The sequence below is a fragment of the Hemitrygon akajei genome, unplaced genomic scaffold (assembly GCF_048418815.1).
Source record: "Hemitrygon akajei unplaced genomic scaffold, sHemAka1.3 Scf000194, whole genome shotgun sequence".
Classification (NCBI taxonomy): domain Eukaryota; kingdom Metazoa; phylum Chordata; class Chondrichthyes; order Myliobatiformes; family Dasyatidae; genus Hemitrygon; species Hemitrygon akajei.
In genome coordinates this window covers 419,362-439,104 of record NW_027332079.1, presented here as the reverse complement: position 1 = coordinate 439,104, position 19,743 = coordinate 419,362, and positions in this window count along the sequence as shown.

Genomic DNA, 19,743 nt, shown 5'->3' with positions numbered 1-19,743 from the left:
GCCCTCAGGATGATCCCCAGCCTGGGGGTTTCAACCGGATACGGCGAGACCTGCTCGGAGCCATGGATACCAACAAGAGGAACACATACAGTCACCATACCAGGCATTTGGTCCGCGGGTACAGCTGGGCACAGAATGAAGGTCCTGGACAATCGCCGGACTGTTTGACGCTCGGGCGCGATGCGAGGTTGCCTGTAGATCTCTGTTTTGGGACTGGCAGTGAGAGACTTCGCACAGAAGACCTTCATTAATGACTTGGCTAATCTGAGGAGGATCTGCTGAAGGCCCGTGAACTAGAAGAGGTCTCTTCTATTAAGCAGAGTCAAGGAAGCAAGAGAGATAGGATCAAAAGATTAGATTCGCCCTACTGAGGCCGGGAGGATGAGTCGTAACAAGGCGTTTGGAGCTATCAGCGAGGATTCAATTGGCTCAATCGTTTCGGTGAACACCGACGCTCTGTCCGCCAGAGAAAGCAGGATCTCCCAGTGGCCACACATTTTAATTCCACGTCCCATTCCCATTCTGATATGTCTATCCATGGCCCCCTCTACTGTCAAGATGAGGCAACACTCAGGCTGGAGAAACAACACCCTATATACTAGCTGTGTACCCTCCAACCTGGTGGCATGAACATTGACTTCTCTAACTTCCGTTAATGCCCCTCCTCCGCTTCTTACCCCATCCCTGATATATTTAGTTTTCTCCCCTCTGCTCCTTTTTTTCTCTCTCTTTCTGCCCATCACTCTGCCTGTTCTCCATCTCCCTCTGGTGTCCCCCCCCCCCTTTCTTTCTCCCTAGGCCTCCCGAAACCATGATCCTTTCCCTTCTCCAGCTCGGTATCACTTTCACCAATCACCTTTCCAGCTCTTAGCTTCATCCCACCCCCTCCGGTCTTCTCCTATCATTTCGCAGTTCCCCCTCCCCTCACAACTTTTAAATCTCTTACTATCTTTCCTTTCAGTTAGTCCTGACGAAGGGTCTCGGCCCGAAACGTGGACAGTGCTTCTCCTTATAGATGCCACCTGGCCTGCTGTGTTCCACCAGCATTTTGTGTGTGCTGTTTGAATTTCCAGCATCTGCAGATTTCCCCGTGTTTCGGCAACATGAAAGCCAGGACATCAACAGGATCCGGGACAGCTTCTTCCACCAGGCTATGAGAATGATTAATTCATGCTGGCAAAATCGTATTTTATGTTCTATTGTTGAACATACTATTTATTACAAAGTACTATAAATTGCACATTGCATATTTAGACGGAAACGTAAAGATTTTTACTCATGTATATGAAGGATGTAAGTGTAACTATCTTGGTCAACCATTGTCCAGCCTGTATCCCACCACCTCAAAGATATATATATACATCATCTTGGTCAACATCTGTCCAGCCTGTATCCCATCAACGATTATATATCAACAATCTCTCTTCTGCCATTGTCTTCATTATGACGTATTTTTGACTCACTGAGTTGATACTGAAATCGGTGTTTGTTACCTGGAACTACCGGAGGGTTTACTGAATACAGCACGAAGTAAGTTAAAGACAGCCATTGCGATTTTAGCTTCAAAGTTAAAATGTCTGCTGTATTAATCGTTGTCGGAAGGAGGGTTGGAAGCAGAGAATACAGATTGATAGTGGGGTGGGATGGATGTTGTGAGCATTGACTGCATTATCCCTGTATTGGATTGAAGAGAAAACTAATGAATATTGGTGTTACATTTGTGCTAATTTGTTCTGACCGTCACAGATATCGTGTAATCAGTTAATAGTTGTGCATCATTTAAAGTAAAAAGAGAAAATGGTGGAAATCTTCAGCAGATCGGGCAGCGTCTTGGACAGTCCCGGTTCAGATACTGGGTCTTCCACAGTTTCTCTTTCCACACATCCAATCTGATGTACCGAGTTTCCAACACATGACTTTCAATTTTACATTTAAAATGTTTTATTCCTATTCGCCTGCAGGAAATGTGACGGGCAATTGTGCTGGGCAAGATCTCATTTAGCAATAGCACAATGATAAAATGTGTTCAGTTTATCTGGTGGAGACAATGGGTAACATTATACCCGCCTGCTGTTGCCCCGCGCCCAGGTTTTCCAGCCCGATCTCTGGCCCAGTCAGAGGTTCATCAGGTTCCCGTTCTGACACAGGCTGATGTCGGAGTGTTTGTGTTTGAAGTCTGAATGGCCGAGACACTGCAGCATATTACTGGCAACAAGGAGTCCTGGGCGAGTTGCTGCTTGAGCTGTAACCCTGGGAAAAACTGGGCCTATGTAGCTGTCAGTATCGGGGATTTGACCCAGGTCAATACTTCCACAGATGGGGGCTGGATGTTCCTCCTTTCACAATGAATCAAAAGCCTCGGGGTGCTGGGCATTGGCTATGGGGAAATTTCTGATTACACCACGCAGTGTGAGATGCGGGGACGACGTGTGAGGATTCGGGGGTCGGTGAGTGGCAGATTCAGCTGTGTGACCCTGTGAGGTTAGGTCCTGAGAAATCACAGTTTTAGATCCAAGTACAATGGACCCGGGGTTCAAGCTGCCCAGGTTTATGAGGTGTTGAGCCAGTATTTCTGTTCTGGGCTCAGATGTTTGTTTCGGGAGTTTCTTTGGAAGAAATGACTGCTATACCGAGGAGAGGATGAGTTACCATCCCATCCCTCACAGTGAGAGGCTGTGAGTAAACGGGCTGTACCGTGTTTGCAACAGTAGAAATAGACCCTGAGTTTGGTGTTCAAACTGTGTTTGGAATTCCCCCCCTCATTGTCTCCTGTCTGTCAATCGTTGGAAATGAAGCAGATGTGTTCAGTACAACTGTGGCTCACGTGGTTCACAAGAGTAATCTCAGGAACGAGAGGGTTTCTGTACGAGGGTGATTGATAAGTCTGTGGCCTGTTGTGGAAGCAGATGACTTATTAACTTCAAACTTTATGTATAATCACTCAAAGAGTTGATCTGAATGTGCATGTAACGAGAGCTGTATAACCCGTCTCCTTCTACCTTAGGCCATGAACTTATCAATCACTCTTACTCTCGACCAACTCTGGAGGTCCAAGTTGTCGAATTCTGCAAAGAAGGGATCCGTTTGCTCCACGACCGCTGGACTAAGCGTGTAAATGTAAGCGGGGACTACGTTGGAAAATAAACGTGCTGGGTTTTCTAAAATGGACTCCTTCTACCTTGGGCCACGAACGTATCAACCACCGCTCGTATGACAAGCATTTGATGGCTCTGAGCTTGTACTCTATTGAGTTCAGAAGTACAGAGGTGGACGGGATCTTATTTCAACCCACAGAATACTGAACAGCCTGGAGACAGTGGACACGTGGAGGATGTTTCCATCAGACGGAGAGTCTGGGGTCTGAGAGGACAGCCTCGGAATAATCAAGCTTCCCTTTAAAACTGAGAGAAACTTCTCCAGCCAAAGAGTGGTCGATCTGTGGAGTTTGTTGCAACAGATGATGATTGGGGCTGTCACTGGATATATTTCCGGCAGAGGTTAATATATTATTGATCGCTAACTATTGTCATTTTTTGTTAGCCAGAACTATCAGAGAATTATTGAATACAGCATGTTAAAAGCAGACTTTACAATTTTAGATTCTTCATTTCAAAATGGCTGCAGTGTTAACCTTTTTCAAAATTATACTCACAGCATACGATGCTGAGTTTGTTATTTCCGTTTTCGGTTATTTTCGGTGAGCCACTTCCTCCGTTTCCAGGGTAACGGCCCACCAGAGCTGCAAGAAGAGTTGCACATTCTTTTTATCGCTCTGTGGTCACCGCCTCTCAGCGCAGAGACAATGGCCTCGGGAGCAAATGTAACAGAATGATAGTGGGAGGAAAGGATGCTGTGAGTATTGGCTGTATGGAATGAACTGAGAACATAGAACCAGAGAAACATAGAGAACCCATAGCATAATACACAGGCCCTTCGTCCAACAGTGCTCTCCCAAACATGAACATACTTTAGAAATTTCCTAGGGTTACCCATCAGCCCTCTTCTTTTTATCTCCATGTACCTATCCAAAAGTCTCTTAAAAGGCCCTGTTGTATCCGCCTCCACCACCGTCGCCGGCAGCCCATTCCACGCTCTCACCACTCTCTGCGTAAAAAAACTTACCCCTGACATTGCCTCTGTCACTTCTCCCAAGCATCTTAAAACTGTGCCCTCTCGTGTTAGCCATTTCAGCCCTGAGAAAAAGCCTCTATCCACACGATCTATGCCTCTCATCATCTTATACACCTCTATCAGGCCACCTCTCATCCTCCATCTGTCCAAGAAGAAAAGGCCAATTTCACTCATCCTATTCTCATAAGTCATGCTCCCCAATCCAGAGAAATCCTCGTAAATCTCCTCTGCACCCTTTCTATCGCTTCCACACCCTTCCTGTAGTGAGGCGACCAGAACTGCACTCCAAGCACAGTACTCCAAGTGGGGTCCAACCAGGGTCATATATAGCAGTAACATTACCTCTTGGCACTTGAACTCAATCACAAGGTTGATGAAGGCCAATGCACCGTATGCCTTCTGAACCACACAGTCAGGCTGCGCAGAATTTTTGACTGTCCTATGAACTCAGACCCCAAGATCCCTCTGATCCTCCACACTGCCAAGAGTCTTACAATTCATACTATATTCTGCCATCATATTTACCTTCTAAAGTGAACCACCTCGCACTTATCTGGGTCAGACTCCATCTTCCACTTCTCAGCCCAGCTTCGCTTCCAATCGGGGTCCTGCTATAACCTCGACAGCCCTCCACACTATCCACAATACCCCTAACCTTTGTGTCATCAGTAAATGTACTGACCTATCCCTCCACTTCCTCATCCAGGTCCTTTATAAAACTGACGAAGAGAAGTGGTGCCAGAACAGATCCCTGAGGAACAGCACTAGTCAGCGACGTCCAGGCAGAATATGACCCATCTACAAACAATTTTGCGTTCTGTGGGCAAAGCCATTTCTGAATCCACAAAGCAAAGTCCGCTTGGATCCCATGCCTCCTTACTTTCTTAATAAGCCTTGCATGGGGTACCTTATCAAGTGCCTTGCTGAAATCCATATACACTACATCAACTGCTCTACCTCCATAAATGTGTTTAGTCTCATCGTCAGAAAATTCAATCAGGCCGGTAAGGCACGAGCTGCCCTTGACAAAGCCAAGCTGACTATTCCTGATCATGTTATGCCTCTCCAAATGTTCATAGGTTCATGAAACAGAACATGTGAAGTTGAATTCCTTACTTCCTATTTTCAGATAGCTCTGCTGAGCCAGTTCCTCCATCACCAGGGTAACAGCCCAGCAGAGCTGCAGATTGTTGAACATATTTATCGCTCTCTGGTCACCGCCCCTCAGTGACCTCAGGAGCCGGTGTGGAGGCCCAGATGTCTTGAGCATTCACTGTATGGAATATATAACGTTTCTATCGCAGGAAAGAGATAACTAATGAATGTAGGGATTGCATTCATGCAAATCTGTTTAGGATGTCACAAACAGGGTTCAACAGGGATCACTCCCTCCACAATTAGATAGATAGATAGATAGATAGATAGATAGATAGATAGATAGATAGATAGATAGATAGATAGATAGATAGATAGATAGATAGATACTTTATTCATCCCCATGGGGAAATTCAAATTTTTTCCAATGTCCCATACACTTGTTGTAGCAAAACTAATTACATACAATACTTAACTCAGTAAAAATATGATATGCATCTAAATCACTATCTCAAAAAGCATTAATAATAGCTTTTAAAAAGTTCTTAAGTCCTGGCGGTAGAATTGTAAAGCCTAATGGCATTGGGGAGTATTGACCTCTTCATCCTGTCTGAGGAGCATTGCATCGATAGTAACCTGTCACTGAAACTGCTTCTCTGTCTCTGGATGGTGCTATGTAGAGGATGTTCAGAGTTATCCATAATTGACCGTAGCCTACTCAGTGCCCTTCGCTCAGCTACCGATGTTAAACTCTCCAGTACTTTGCCCACGACAGAGCCCGCCTTCCTTACCAGCTTATTAAGACGTGAGGTGTCCCTCTTCTTAATGCTTCCTCCCCAACACGCCACCACAAAGAAGAGGGCGCTCTCCACAACTGACCTATAGAACATCTTCAGCATCTCACTACAGACATTGAATGACGCCAACCTTCTTAGGAAGTACAGTCGACTCTGTGCCTTCCTGCACAAGGCATCTGTGTTGGCAGTCCAGTCTAGCTTCTCGTCTAACTGTACTCCCAGATACTTGTAGGTCTTAACCTGCTCCACACATTCTCCATTAATAATCACTGGCTCCATATGAGGCCTAGATCTCCTAAAGTCCACCACCATCTCCTTGGTCTTGGTGACATTGAGACGCAGGTAGTTTGAGTTGCACCATATCACAAAGTCCTGTATCAGTTTCCTATACTCCTCCTCCTGTCCATTCCTGACACACCCCTGGTTCCCTTGTTCATTCATCCCTCCCCACTAATCTTCCTCCAGATACTTATCCCTGCATAAGCCTAAGTGCTACACCTGCCGTACCCCTCCTCCCTCACCTCCATTCAGAGACACAAAGCAGTCCTTCCGGATGAGGCAACGCGTCATCTGTGAATCTATTGCTGGGCTCATCTATTGTGCCCCGTGCTCCCGGTGCGGCCTCCTCCACATTGGTGAGACCCGCCATAAACTGGGAGACGGTTTTTGTTTAGCATCTCTGCATCATCTGCCACAAGGGGGACATTGCAGCGGCCAGACGTTTTAATTCTGATTCCCATTCCGACGTTTCGATCAGACCGCCCTCAGGGTGGAGGAGCAACACCTTAGTGATCGTCTTCACAAAAAAAAACCAAAGGCCGGCAGATGTGTGGAGACGGAAGGGATGGAGGAAATGAGGATCGGACAGAAACATGTGGCTGAGATGGGAGAGCAGCCGCCATCTTGTTGGTGGTTAGAGGGGCTGAATGGCCACCTCCTGCTGTTTTTCACTTGATGTCTCAGTGTTCCTGTCCAGTGAGGCTCTGGAGGAATGTGAATAGAAAAAGAGTGTTTATAAACATAGAAGTGATTTCAATGAAACCTGCACAATTCTTTTTCGGGTGGGGATTGTATGTCGGACCGGGATGGGAATCGAACCCTTAACTCTGAGAACCGGGAGATGGAGCCATGGGGACGGGGAAGATACAGAGGGAAACATTAAAAATGTAGCTAGTGTAAATATGGAATAATGTGGGGAATGCGGCAGGTAGGTCGGGCAGCGTGTGAGGGGCGAGGAGCAGAGTCATCGGCTTCTCGCTCCCATTTCAAACGCAGATCTGCAGCATCTCAGGTTTTCGCTTCCGAGGCCCCGCCCCCGCTCTCACAGCCTCCGGATGGGCGGGGTTTTCTTTCCGTTCTCTGTTGAAGCTGATCGTCTGTGGGGAACCGGTGGACGGATCTCGCTGCTCTCCGGACAAACTGATGAAGTTCTCATCGGTCAGTATTGAGCCGGTCACTGGGGTTGAACGCAACCGACAATTTCCCATCGGTGAGTACTGAAGTCGATCCCGGGGGCGGGGATCCTCATGCTGGGCAGAGAGTCCCGTTAACTTCCTCGAACTGGCGGCCTCGTCCCGCTTCCTGGATACAACCTGTCGTGGTCGGTCCGGGTTATGGGACCTTCACACCGAACCGCCTGAGATGAGCCGATGTTCAGCCCCTGGTGTTCTGGTCCCAGGAGCGGGATGAGGTGGTGATGCCGAGACTGAACCCATCCATTAAGATGTACCTGGTGAACTTTACCTCCGTCACCCGGCCCGGTATCGGATCCAAACTCCACCTGGATCGACGCGTGGGGTCGATAATTGTTTTACATATTTCCAGCACACTGGAAGCGGCCGTTCGGTAAAATAAACCATTCTCAATGATATATATATCAACCATCTTGTTCCACCTCTGTCCAGCCTGTATCCCACTACCTCAATGATATATATCAACCTTCTAGTTCAATCTCTGTCCTGCCTGTATGCCACCAACTCAATGATATATATATCAACCTGCTTGCTCAATGATTGTCCAGCCTGTATCCCAATGCCGCAATGATATATTTCAGCAATCTCTCTTCTAAACTTTGTCTTCATTGTGAAGTTTAGTATTGCAGCTTTCTATTTATTTATTTATTTGTGTGCCTGTCTGTTTATTTATTTATTTATTTATTTATTTATTTAGTTAGTTAGTTAGTTAGTTGGTTAGTTAGTTAGTTATTGTTCGCTAGGAATACCAGAGGTTTAGTTGGACACAACACGTGACAGGGTAAAAGCAACCATTTCAATTTTAGATTCACCGTTACAAAATGGCTGCACTGTTAATCTTTGTCATAACGGAACTCACAGCATCTGATGTTGAGTTTGTTATTTCCTTTCTCGGTTATTTTCAGTGAGCCACTTCCTCTGTTTCCAGGGTAACGGCCCGTCAGAGCTGCAGCAAGTATTGCAGTTTTTATCGCTCTGTGGTCACCGCCTCTCAGTGTAGAGACAGTGGCCTCGGGAGCAAATGTAACAGAGTGATAGTGGGGGGAAAGGATGCTGTGAGCATTGACTGTGTGGGATGTGTTATACCAGGGTCAGAATGAACAGAACTAATAAATTGTTTGGGGTGGGGTGGCATTTACAGTTCAGGGTGGCAATCAGTTACTATCTGTGCATTAAAATGAAGAGGGAGAAAATACTACAGTTGCAGGAAATTTAAAGTAAGGAAGGGAAAATACTGGAGACGCTCAGCAGATCGGCAGCATCTTGGACAGTCTCAGTTCTGGAACTGGGTCTTCCACCATTTCTCCTTTCAGAGACGTAGTCTGATGTACTGAGCTCCCAGCATTTTCAACTTTATAATTTTACATTTTGTTCCTGCTACACTGCAGGAAACATGGCAGCCCGCTCTGCTGTGCAAGATCCCACACAGCGATGACATAGAGATCAAATGTGCTCGGTTTAGCTGCTGGGGTCAGGCTGAAGTGTATCCGCATCCTCTATACAGACCGGGGAACCAGCCTGAGCACCGGCCCCGGCAGAGGGTCATTAGGTTCCAATTCCACATTAGTTTGTGAATCGGAAATGGCAGGAACTCCACGGCAAATTGCCGGCACCAAGGCGTCTTTGTATGGGTGATAATATTGGGCTGGTGACTCTGATGATATGGAACTGGCAGTATACGGGCTACAGTCCAGGTTGGTAATTCTGCAGCTGGGATCGGAATTTTCTCAGTCTGCAGTGAAGCTGAAATCCCGGGCGGTTGGGCATTGGTTATGGGGAAATTACAGTCAACACTTTCCAATAGGATATCATATCTGTCAAGTATTTTGGAGATTATTTAAGAATGAAGTAGGGCGTTAGGTGAAGTTGGGCAGTGATGTTGTTCATCTGAACTTTGGTAAAGTCTGTAACAAGATCCTGCATGGCAGCTGATCGGGGAGGTTCGGTCAAGTGGGATTCACAGGGGCCTGGCGAGGTGGATTCACACCGGGCTAGAGAACAAGGAGAGGGGGATGAATGTAACGAATGGAGGTCTGTGACGAGTGGGATGTGAGTGTCAGTGTTGAGATCTCTGTAATTTACTATTCATGCCATTGATTTGTATATGAATGTACATGGCTACACAGAAAATGTAGTGTAGTTTTTTTGGGGGGGTTTGATTTACTTTTCAGCTGGTTTGGCACACTATTGTGTTCCTGTGATGTACTGTTCCATGTTCTGTTCTATCTTCAGCATCAAGTGTTTCTCTTTGACTTCCACTGGCAGATAGACAGGTGAGAGTGAGGGGGAATTTCCAAATGTGAATTCAGTTCTGAAACCCCGGCCTATTTCTACCGGTGCAAACACAAAACAGGGTATTTAATCACAGCCTCTCCCTGTGAGAGATGGAATGGGAACTCATTCTCTGCTTTGCTTCCAAAGGAACTTCAGAACCAAACATCTGAGCACAGAACAGAAATACTCGCTCAACATCTCATAAACGCGGACAATTTGATTCCCTGATTTGTTTTATCTGGGTCAAGACATGTGTGGTATCCCAGGATGCAACCTCAGAGGGTCACAGCCCGCACCCAGAGCCTCGCACATCTTTTCCACATCTCACACTGACAGATTCACGCTACCAAGATCCAGCCCCCGGAGACGTCTGCTTCATTGCGGAAGGAGGAACATCCAGCCGCATCTGTAAAAGCACCAACGTAGACTGAAGCCCAAACACTGACAGCTCCATATTCCTGGATCCCCCATCCCAAGATTGTATCTCAAGCACCAGCTCTCCCAGGGCTCTTTGTTGCCGGAATAATCCGAGGAATGATAAGCATTATGCATGTGGAGCATTTGATGGCCCTGGGCCTGTGTTCAGTGGAGTTCAAATGGTTGGCGGGTTAGGACAGGGGTGATTATTTACACCGACTGAATGACAGGAAGTTTGGTTGCAGTGGGAATGGAGAGGGTGTCTTGATTAGACGGAGAGTCTGGGATCTGAGAGTGCCGCCTCAGAATAAAGAAGCTTCACTTTAAAAACTGAGATGAGAGCAATTACTTTAGCCAAGTGTTGGTTGATCTGTGGAATTCGATGCCACAGAGGGTGGTGGAGGCTGTCGTTGGGTATATTCATGTTCTGGATTGCTAAATAGGTTGCGTGCTATAGCAGGGAAGCAAGAATACGGTGTTGGGAAAAAAAATCTCCATGATTGACTTTGGAGCAGACTAGATTGACCGAATCACCTAATTCTACTCCTGTGCATTATGATTTGTATCTTATACCATGACTGAGTAATCAGTTCTTTGTGTCCCATCACAAACAAGAGAAACTCTTCAGATGCTGCCAAGCAACACACACAACATGCTGGAGGAATTCAGCAGGCCAGGCAGCATCTATGGAAGAGAGTAGAGTCGACGTACAGATGCTGCCTGGTGTGATGAGGCCCTGCAGCAATTGTGTGTGTGTTTCTTTGTATCCCATGTCAGGCTTTGGAAAGTGTGATGGGCAGTTACAGATTTCTTCACTCGCATCATTATATATGAGTTCAAGTTTAAGTTCCAATAAGTTTACTTCTTTGGTCTACTTTGTATGAGTAACATGCTTCATTGTCTCTCTGGTTAAAGATAGACCTGACCTGCGAGATTTATTGGAAGAAAAGCCCACGACAGGAAGAAAATCACAACTGAAGACGAGTGAACAGCAACAATGAACCAGCCCGAAGACGGACAGCAGCAAATGGAGATAACCCATCTGACTTGGCGTCTCCATTGATTCAGTCAGGAGAAATTTTGGTGAGTCTTATTTACCCAAACACTGGTCCTTTAGACATTACATTTCTGTATCAAGGAAGGTGGGAAATAGCTGGAGTGGGACTGAATAAGCCTCGGAATACCAGTATGCGTCTGTCAGACCCAATTGCACTCACTGCAGATTTGCTAATTACTCTGAGAAGCCACGCACATTCCCTCATATTGTTTCCTCATTTCAAACTCTTATCAGTTCTGCTTGTTTCCTTGCTTGGCTGTGTTAGGTCACAACAATCTCAAAATGCATTGAGAATTTCCTCCCTTTATAAGAGGCCGCAGTTTTCTCCTACTCTAGTGATTGCAGAAATGTGGAATTACCGTGAACTACAGCAACATGTCATTGACTCCTCTGTCTATTGCAAGCTGCAACGATATACTTGCCCTCGAGTATGTTGTCGCACAAGCCTCTGCAAACCCTCTTGAAGCCAAATGTCCCAGCACCACATTTCCGTCTTAACTAGCAAATGCCAAACAATAATTTACATTTGTATACCCTGTCGCCATCAAATGCTTTTCTGCTAATAAATTGTCAGAACCTACGAACCTGTGATTAAGCATATTTAGGTTTTATAATGAAGTTATGTTCCCATTTGGCCCTGTACCAAAGGCATGGGTTATATCTGTACTTGAGATGTCCCTGCAGCCGGGACTTCTGGAGCTGCCGGGGTTAGTTTAAACTCAGTCGTTGCGGGATGGGAACCAGAGTGTTTGGTCAGATAATAGAAGGGTTGATATAAAGGTAGATGCGAAGTTCACAGAGACTGTGGAAGGATCGGATGTGGACAGGGCATCATGTAGTCAGTTGGAAATGTCTTTAATTCAATACAATATGTGTTAAGAATACGAGTAACTTAGAACATGGATCACCATTACACAGACCGGACTGTTACAAGGGCAGGATTGGTGTTTGATGCTCCAGGTTTTACTTGTTTCATAATACATATGGGGTGGGGGGGGGGGGGAGGTGAAAGGCGGAGAATTGTCTTTACTAATTAGGAATCATATGACAGTTACATAAACAGAGGACATCAATGTGGGTGGCAGTCAGAAAAGGGAAGGGAGCTATCATTCTGTGAGTATTCTATAGGCCTCCCCCAAAGCCACTGGGATAATGAGAGCAGATAACTTGGCAGATTTGGGAAAGGTGCAAAAACAACAAGGTTATTATCATTATTGATCTCAACTTTCCTGATGTTGATCCCACCTCTTTGTTCCAAAATGTGTCAATGGGGCAGAATGTGTTGTGTGTCCAGGAAGGATTCTTGACATGGTACGTGGATGGGCTAACTGGAGGATTTGCCATACTGTATCTAGTATGAGGCAATGATGCTGGTCAGGTGACAGATGTCACGATGGGTGACCTTTTTGAGATAGAGACCACAACACCCCAACTTTTATCATTGTCATGGACAAGGATAGTAGCAGACGATACGAGGCAGTATTTAACCAGTGGATGGATAGTTACAATGGTATTCGAAGCATCTTGGGGGTGTAAATTGGGAAAACATTCTCAAAGGGAAATGCCAGATGGAACTGTGAAGTTTGTTTCAGGAACACTTGAATGCGGTTCGGGGTAGATTTGTTCCACACACAGTGAAAGAATGTTTATATAAACGAACCGTGGTTCACAAGGGATGAGAACATTTAAGCAAGAGGGAAAAGGAAGCATTATTTAGGTACAGTAAGCAACATTCAAGCGAGGCTCTAGAGAATTATATGGTATCCTGGAAGGAACTTAAGAAGTGACTTGGAGGTCGAAGGCAACTTGAGAAGTCCTTGGGAAGTAGGACGAAGGAAAACCAAAGGCATTCTACATGTGGGTGAAGAAGAGGAGGGTGAATAGATTGAGGGTAGGACTAGGACTACTCAGGAACAATGGTGGAAACGTGCCTGGAGGATGCGGTGATAGGTGAGGTGCTTAATGAATGCTTTGCTTCAGTTACCAATGAGGTGGACAGTGATTGTGATGATAGAATAGCAGCATGGCAATATTAAGAAAGAGATGTTCAATCTACCAATATACACCACATTACTACAGGAAGTGAGGGGGGAGGTTACCGGGCATTGACAATGATCATTGTATCCTCTCTGGCCACAGGGATAGTAACACATGATTGGAGGCTGTCAAATGTTGTTCCATAATTCAACTGTCATGGTTCCGGTTGGCTGTTCCCCTTTAACGCTCCTTTCTCCCTAATTATGCCCTAATTTCAGTCATTAGATCTCCATTGCTGCTAGTTTACCATACACCTGGTTTTCATCAGAGACTGTGAAATAATTACGATGGCGACACGATCACAGGTTGCCAGTTTGTTGGTCTATTCCCATGTGATACTTTGTCTCTCGACTGCTTAGAACTGTTTGTTCTAAGTTCAACTCCAGTCTCAAGATATTCCATGAAAACCCCGTCACCGTGTCAAGACTCCATGTTAGAGCTCCGTGTCAAGATTCCTCCGGTTTGCTGTCCAACGTTCACGCCTGCGGCCGCATCCCCAGCTCAATCTCCACGCCGGTGTCCTGCACTTGGGTTCTGCTCAGTCGCTCTGTGCCACATCAATAAACCCAATGGGTTTAATCCTGGGGATTATAGACCAGTGAGTGTTACATCGGGGTGGGCAAACCCTTGGAACGCCAGCTGAAAACAATGAAAGACAGTTCCTTATCTTGCTCCGGTGGTTGGACTTGACAGCGGTGAAGGCAAGGCTCAAGGCAAGGCAAGGCTCCAGGCGACGCAGGCTCCAGGAGGAAGGTGAAGGGAAGGGATACAGACAGGGGGTATGGACAAGAATCAGCTTCCTCAACAGAAACTGAGGAAAACCTGGAATAAGGAACATGGACCGGACTGTGAACCGGAAGGCGCTACGATCTTAATGTGTTTCCCCGGAAAGGAGCTCCAAACCCACCAGACAAAGCAAGACTACCCAGACACACCAAGTCAAGAGACCAACTCTACCACCCAACAAACCAAAAACTAAAGCTACAAGACCTACACAAAACCACATAGTTACATATAGTTACAGTTAACGTATAGTTACAACAGTGCAGACAATACCATAATTGTTTAAAAAAAAACCATGGGCACAGTAAAAAATAGTCCAAAGATGTTAAAAGATTCTAAGTTCGAAAGAAACCATGACACAGTTTCCACAAGTCCTCAGGGTCCCGATAGACTCTTTATCCCACGCAGTCGGCAGAAGGGAATACCCCCGCTATGGACTTCCAAGGCGCCTGTGGACTCAGCTTCACAGACAATGAAAGCTCCGTCAGACCCAGCCTCGCAGACGCAGCACACAGTGAAAGCGCCCCGACCACAGCGGACTCCGAGTCCGTTGAACCCGTTGTGTTAAAGTTAGACCTGAGGTGAGAGATTTATTGGAAGAAATGCTCCAAATGGAAGCAAACCACGAGTGAAGACGAGAGAACAGCAGCAAGTTAACCTGCCCGAGGACTGAGAGCACCAACTGGAAAGAACCCATCTGACTCAGAGTCTCCAGTGATTCAGTCAGCAGAAAGTCTCGTGAGTCTCATTTACTCAAACACTGGTCCTTTAGACATTACATACCTGCACAAAGGAAGGTAGTAAATAGTTGGGATGAGACTGAAAGTGCCCAGAATTACCAGTTATGCCTCTGTCAGACCAGTTACAATCACTCCAGGTCAGGTGATGTGCTGTCAGTATCCCAGCTCTTTAAAGTCACTCACATTCCCCACACTGGGATTTGATATTACTCTGCGTCCCCTCGTGCCTGACGTCACGTGTGAGTTCCCCCACACTAGGATCTGACGTCACGTGTGCACTTCCTTACGTCACACTGGTGCTGAGACGGTTGAATTTTACCGGCTAAGGTAACAGCTACCTGACCCACCCACCCCACCCGACAGTCAACAGAGGTGTTACCCTCTTCACATTGGTGAGAAGTGATATCAATCACTGCTTACACCCAATAATAGAGATGGACCTGCTGATACCGACTTCCGCTCTTGTCCTCAAACTCCCATTCAAAACAGAACAAATCTCAAAGTAAATGTCCAGCCTTTTTATTTATTTACATTTCCCTCCACGTGAAGTGACTTCTGTGGCCGGATTATAATGTATTGCTGACAGAGAGGAGGAGACCGTTCGGCCCATTGGCTTGATTCAGGCTACTCGCAGAGTGAGTGATCTGGCAGAATTTTACTGAGATGATAAAGATGGTGTGTGAGGGGGGTGAGTCTGAGAGGTTGTTTGTTTCTGGGGAAGGAGCCCATTGACAGTGGGGAAGGGGGTGAAGATGGTGTGAGTGGGGGGTGATTCTGAGAGGTTGTTTGTCTCTGGGGAAGGAGCCCATTGACAGTGGGGATGGGGGGTGAAGATGGTGTGAGAGGGGTGTGAGTCTGAGAGGTTGTTTGTCTCTGGGGAAGGAGCCCATTGACAGTGGGGAAGGGGTGAAGATGGTGTGAGAGGGGTGTGAGTCTGAGAGGTTGTTTGTCTCTGGGAAGGAGCCCATTGACAGTGGGGAAGGGGGTGAAGATGGTGTGAGAGGGGTGTGAGTCAGAGAGGTTGTTTGTCTCTGGGGAAGGAGCCCATTGATAGTGGGGAAGGGGGGTGAAGATGGTGTGAGAGGGGTGTGAGTCTGAGAGGTTGTTTTTCTCTGGGGAAGGAGCCCATTGACAGTGGGGAAGGGGGTGAAGGTGGTGTGAGAGGGGGGTGAGTCTGAGAGGTTGTTTGTCTCTGGGGAAGGAGCCCATTGACAGTGGGGAAGGGGGGTGAGGATGGTGTGAGAGGGGTGTGAGTCTGAGAGGTTGTTTGTCTCTGGGGAAGGAGCCCATTGACAGTGGGGAAGGGGGGTGAAGATGGTGTGAGAGGGGGTGAGTCTGAGAGGTTGTTTGTCTCTGGGGAAGGAGCCCATTGACAGTGGGGAAGGGGGTGAAGATGGTGTGAGGGGGGTGAGTCTGAGAGGTCGTTTGGGGGATCAAGGAGCAGGATGGGGAAGGAGCCCATTGCCAGTGGGGAAGGGGGTGAAGATGGTGTGAGAGGGGTGTGAGTCTGAGAGGTTGTTTGTCTCTGGGGAAGGAGCCCATTGACAGTGGGGAAGAGGGGTGAAGATGGTGTGAGAGGGGGGTGAGTCGGAGAGGTCGTTTGGGGGATCAAGGAGCAGGATGGGGAAGGAGCCCATTGACAGTGGGGAAGGGGGGTGAGGGTGGTGTGAGAGGGGTGTGAGTCTGAGAGTTTGTTTGTCTCTGGGGAAGGAGTCCATTGACAGTGGGGAAGGGGGGTGAAGATGGTGTGAGAGGGGGGTGAGTCTGAGAGGTTGTTTGTGTCAAGGAGCAGGATGGGGAAGGAGCCCATTGACAGTGGGAAAGGGGGGTGAAGATGGTGTGAGAGGGGTGTGAGTCTGAGAGGTTGTTTGTCTCTGGGGAAGGAGCCCATTGACAGGGGGAAGGGGGTATATTATTGAAAGGATGAAGATGGTGTGAGAGGGGTCGGACAGGATACAGAGGCGAGCAGAGGGATTCACCACATTGGGAGGCAAACACCGGCACACTGTTGATCTGCAAGTGTGGCCGATGGTCCGGGCAAAGTGGTTTGGAGTCGTGTTGGGGGGCAAGAATGAACTGGTCTTGAGTCTTATTGAATGACAGGATGAACTGAACGGGCTGAGTGGCCTGCTCCTGTTTCTGGTGTCTTGGTGTTAAAAGAGAATGAATAACCAGACCCTTCTTGGGTCTGCATGATAGATAGATGGATAGATAGATAGATACTTTATTCATCCCCATGGGGAAATTCAACCTTTTTTCCAATGTCCCATACACTGGTTGTAGCAAAACTAATTACATACAATACTTAACTCAGTAAAAAATATGATATACATCTAAATCACTATCTCAAAAAGCATTAATAATAGCTTTTAAAAAGTTCTTAAGTCCTGGCGGTAGAATTGTAAAGCCTAATGGCATTGGGGAGTATTGACCTCTTCATCCTGTCTGAGGAGCATTGCATCGATAGTAACCTGTCACTGAAACTGCTTCTCTGTCTCTGGATGGTGCTATGTAGAGGATGCTCAGAGTTATCCATAATTGACCGTAGCCTACTCAGCGCCCTTCGCTCAGCTACCGATGTTAAACTCTCCAGTACTTTGCCCACGACAGAGCCCGCCTTCCTTACCAGCTTATTAAGACGTGAGGCGTCCCTCTTCTTAATGCTTCCTCCCCAACACGCCACCACAAAGAAGAGGGCGCTCTCCACAGCTGACCTATAGAACATCTTCAGCATCTCACTACAGACATTGAATGACGCCAAACTTGTAAGGAAGTACAGTCGACTCTGTGCCTTCCTGCACAAGGCATCTGTGTTGGCAGTCCCCGTGGTGTTCCCGTGGGTGTTGTAGGGACCGGTGCTTGGAGCCCAGTCGTTTCCAAACTGTGTCAACAACTTGGTTGAGGGAACCAATTTAACATTTTCAAGACTGCTCTTGAAAAAAATGTATATTTGTACATTGTTAATGACAGAAAATCTATATTTATGATTATTGACACAACATATATATTTGTATATTGTTAATGACATAAAACTTGTATTTCTATATTGATAATGGCGCAGAATTGTATAATTTGTCATCTGAATGTACTTGCCTGTGATACTGCTACAAGTCAGTGTTTCTCTGTCCCTGTACCTTCCCATATTGTGCACTTGGCAATAAATTCAATATTTGTTTCTGCTACAGAAGTGGGTGATCTCACAGTTCCCACATTGGGCTCCAGCTGACCTGTTTCTCCAACTCACTCCTTTTACCTCAGTTTCCCTGAAACCTCTTGACAAGAGACACAGAACATTGAACAGTACAGTACTAGAACAGGTCCTTCGGCCCAAAACGTTTTGCTCAGCTAATTAAATTAGGAATCAAATGGCTAACTAATCCCTTCTGCCAACACAATGTCCACACGTCCCTCACACTCATGTGCTGATTTAAATATCTCTTAAAAGTCACCGCTGTGTCTGCCAGAACCAGCACCCCGGCCAACACATCCTAGCAACCCGCCACTCTCTCTGGTAATAACACTTGCCCCTCACATCTCCTTTCAGACTACTCCCCCTCACTTTAAATGCATGGCCTCTTCTATTAGACCAGGATAAAAAATATTGTCTGTATTCTCTGTCTCTGCCTCTCATAATGTTATACACCTCCATCGTCTCACCCTAGCCTGCAGAGCTCCAGAGAAAACAACCCAAGTTTGTCCAACCTCTCATTATAGCTCATGCCCTCTAATCCAGGCAATATCCTGGTAAACCTCTTCTGCACCATCTGTGCGTTAAGTAATGAGGGACTGAGGTGCAGTGGCTAGGGAGGGAGGTAGAAAGTACATTGTATTTATTGTAATAGTTATCAGGTATAAGAATGAAAATGACTTTAACGATTATTTGGACTTTGTTGAGATTGTACCTGGAATATGGTGTAAAATCCTGCCCCACCTCAATACTAACACGGGTTATATAGACCAAAGAACAAACTGCCGGAGGAACTCAGTGGGTCGGGCAGCATCTGTGGAGGGAAATGGACCGTCAACATTTCGAGCCGAGACCCTCCCTCTGGCCTGAGAGTGGACGGGAAATAGTCCGAGAAAAGATGTGAGGGGTGGGGATGGGGCAAGAGCTGGGGAGTGAGAGGTGGATCCAGGTGAGGGGGGAGGTGGGAAGGTGGAAATAGTGACAGGGGTGGGAGGTGAGTGGTTGGGGCAACACGGGGCTGCAGAAGATGGAAATTAATTCTATAGAGGATGAACAAAGAGGTTAGAGAGTATTTGTTGTAGAGAGTGCAACAAAGATTCAGCAGACTGATCCCTGGAGTGGTGAGGTCATCATATGAAGAAAGATAAAATGTGATAGCCCTTTCATTTAGAGAATCGAGGACTGAGAGGTGAACACTTTGAAATGCACAACATCATTACCGGTTGAACAGCGATCCCAGTCTCTGGAAAAGGGGGTGGACTGTCCGGGACTGAGATGAGGGGAAATGTCTCCACTCCGAGGGTGGTGAATGTCTGTAAATCCCCTCCACAGAGGGCGGTGAAGACTCGGTGATCGTCCTCACATAAAACAGAGGCCGGCAGATGTGTGGAGACCGAAGGGATGGAGGAAATGAGGATCGGGCAGAAACATGTGGCTGAGATGGGAGAGCAGCCGCCATCTTGTTGATGGTTGGAGGGGCTGAATGGCCACCTCCTGTTGCTTCTCGCTTGATGTTTCAGTGATCCTGTTCAGTGCGGCCGGGGAAATGTGAATAGAAACATAGACTGATTTAAATAAAACCTGCACAATTCTGGTTTGGGTCTAAAATGTGTGCCGGACCGGGATGGGATTCAGACCCGTAACTGTGACCTGGGGGCTGGAGGGATGTGGACGGGGAAGATGCAGAGGGAAATTTTAAAATATATCCAGTGTAATTATGAGATGATCTTTGAAATGCGGTGTGGGGGGGGGG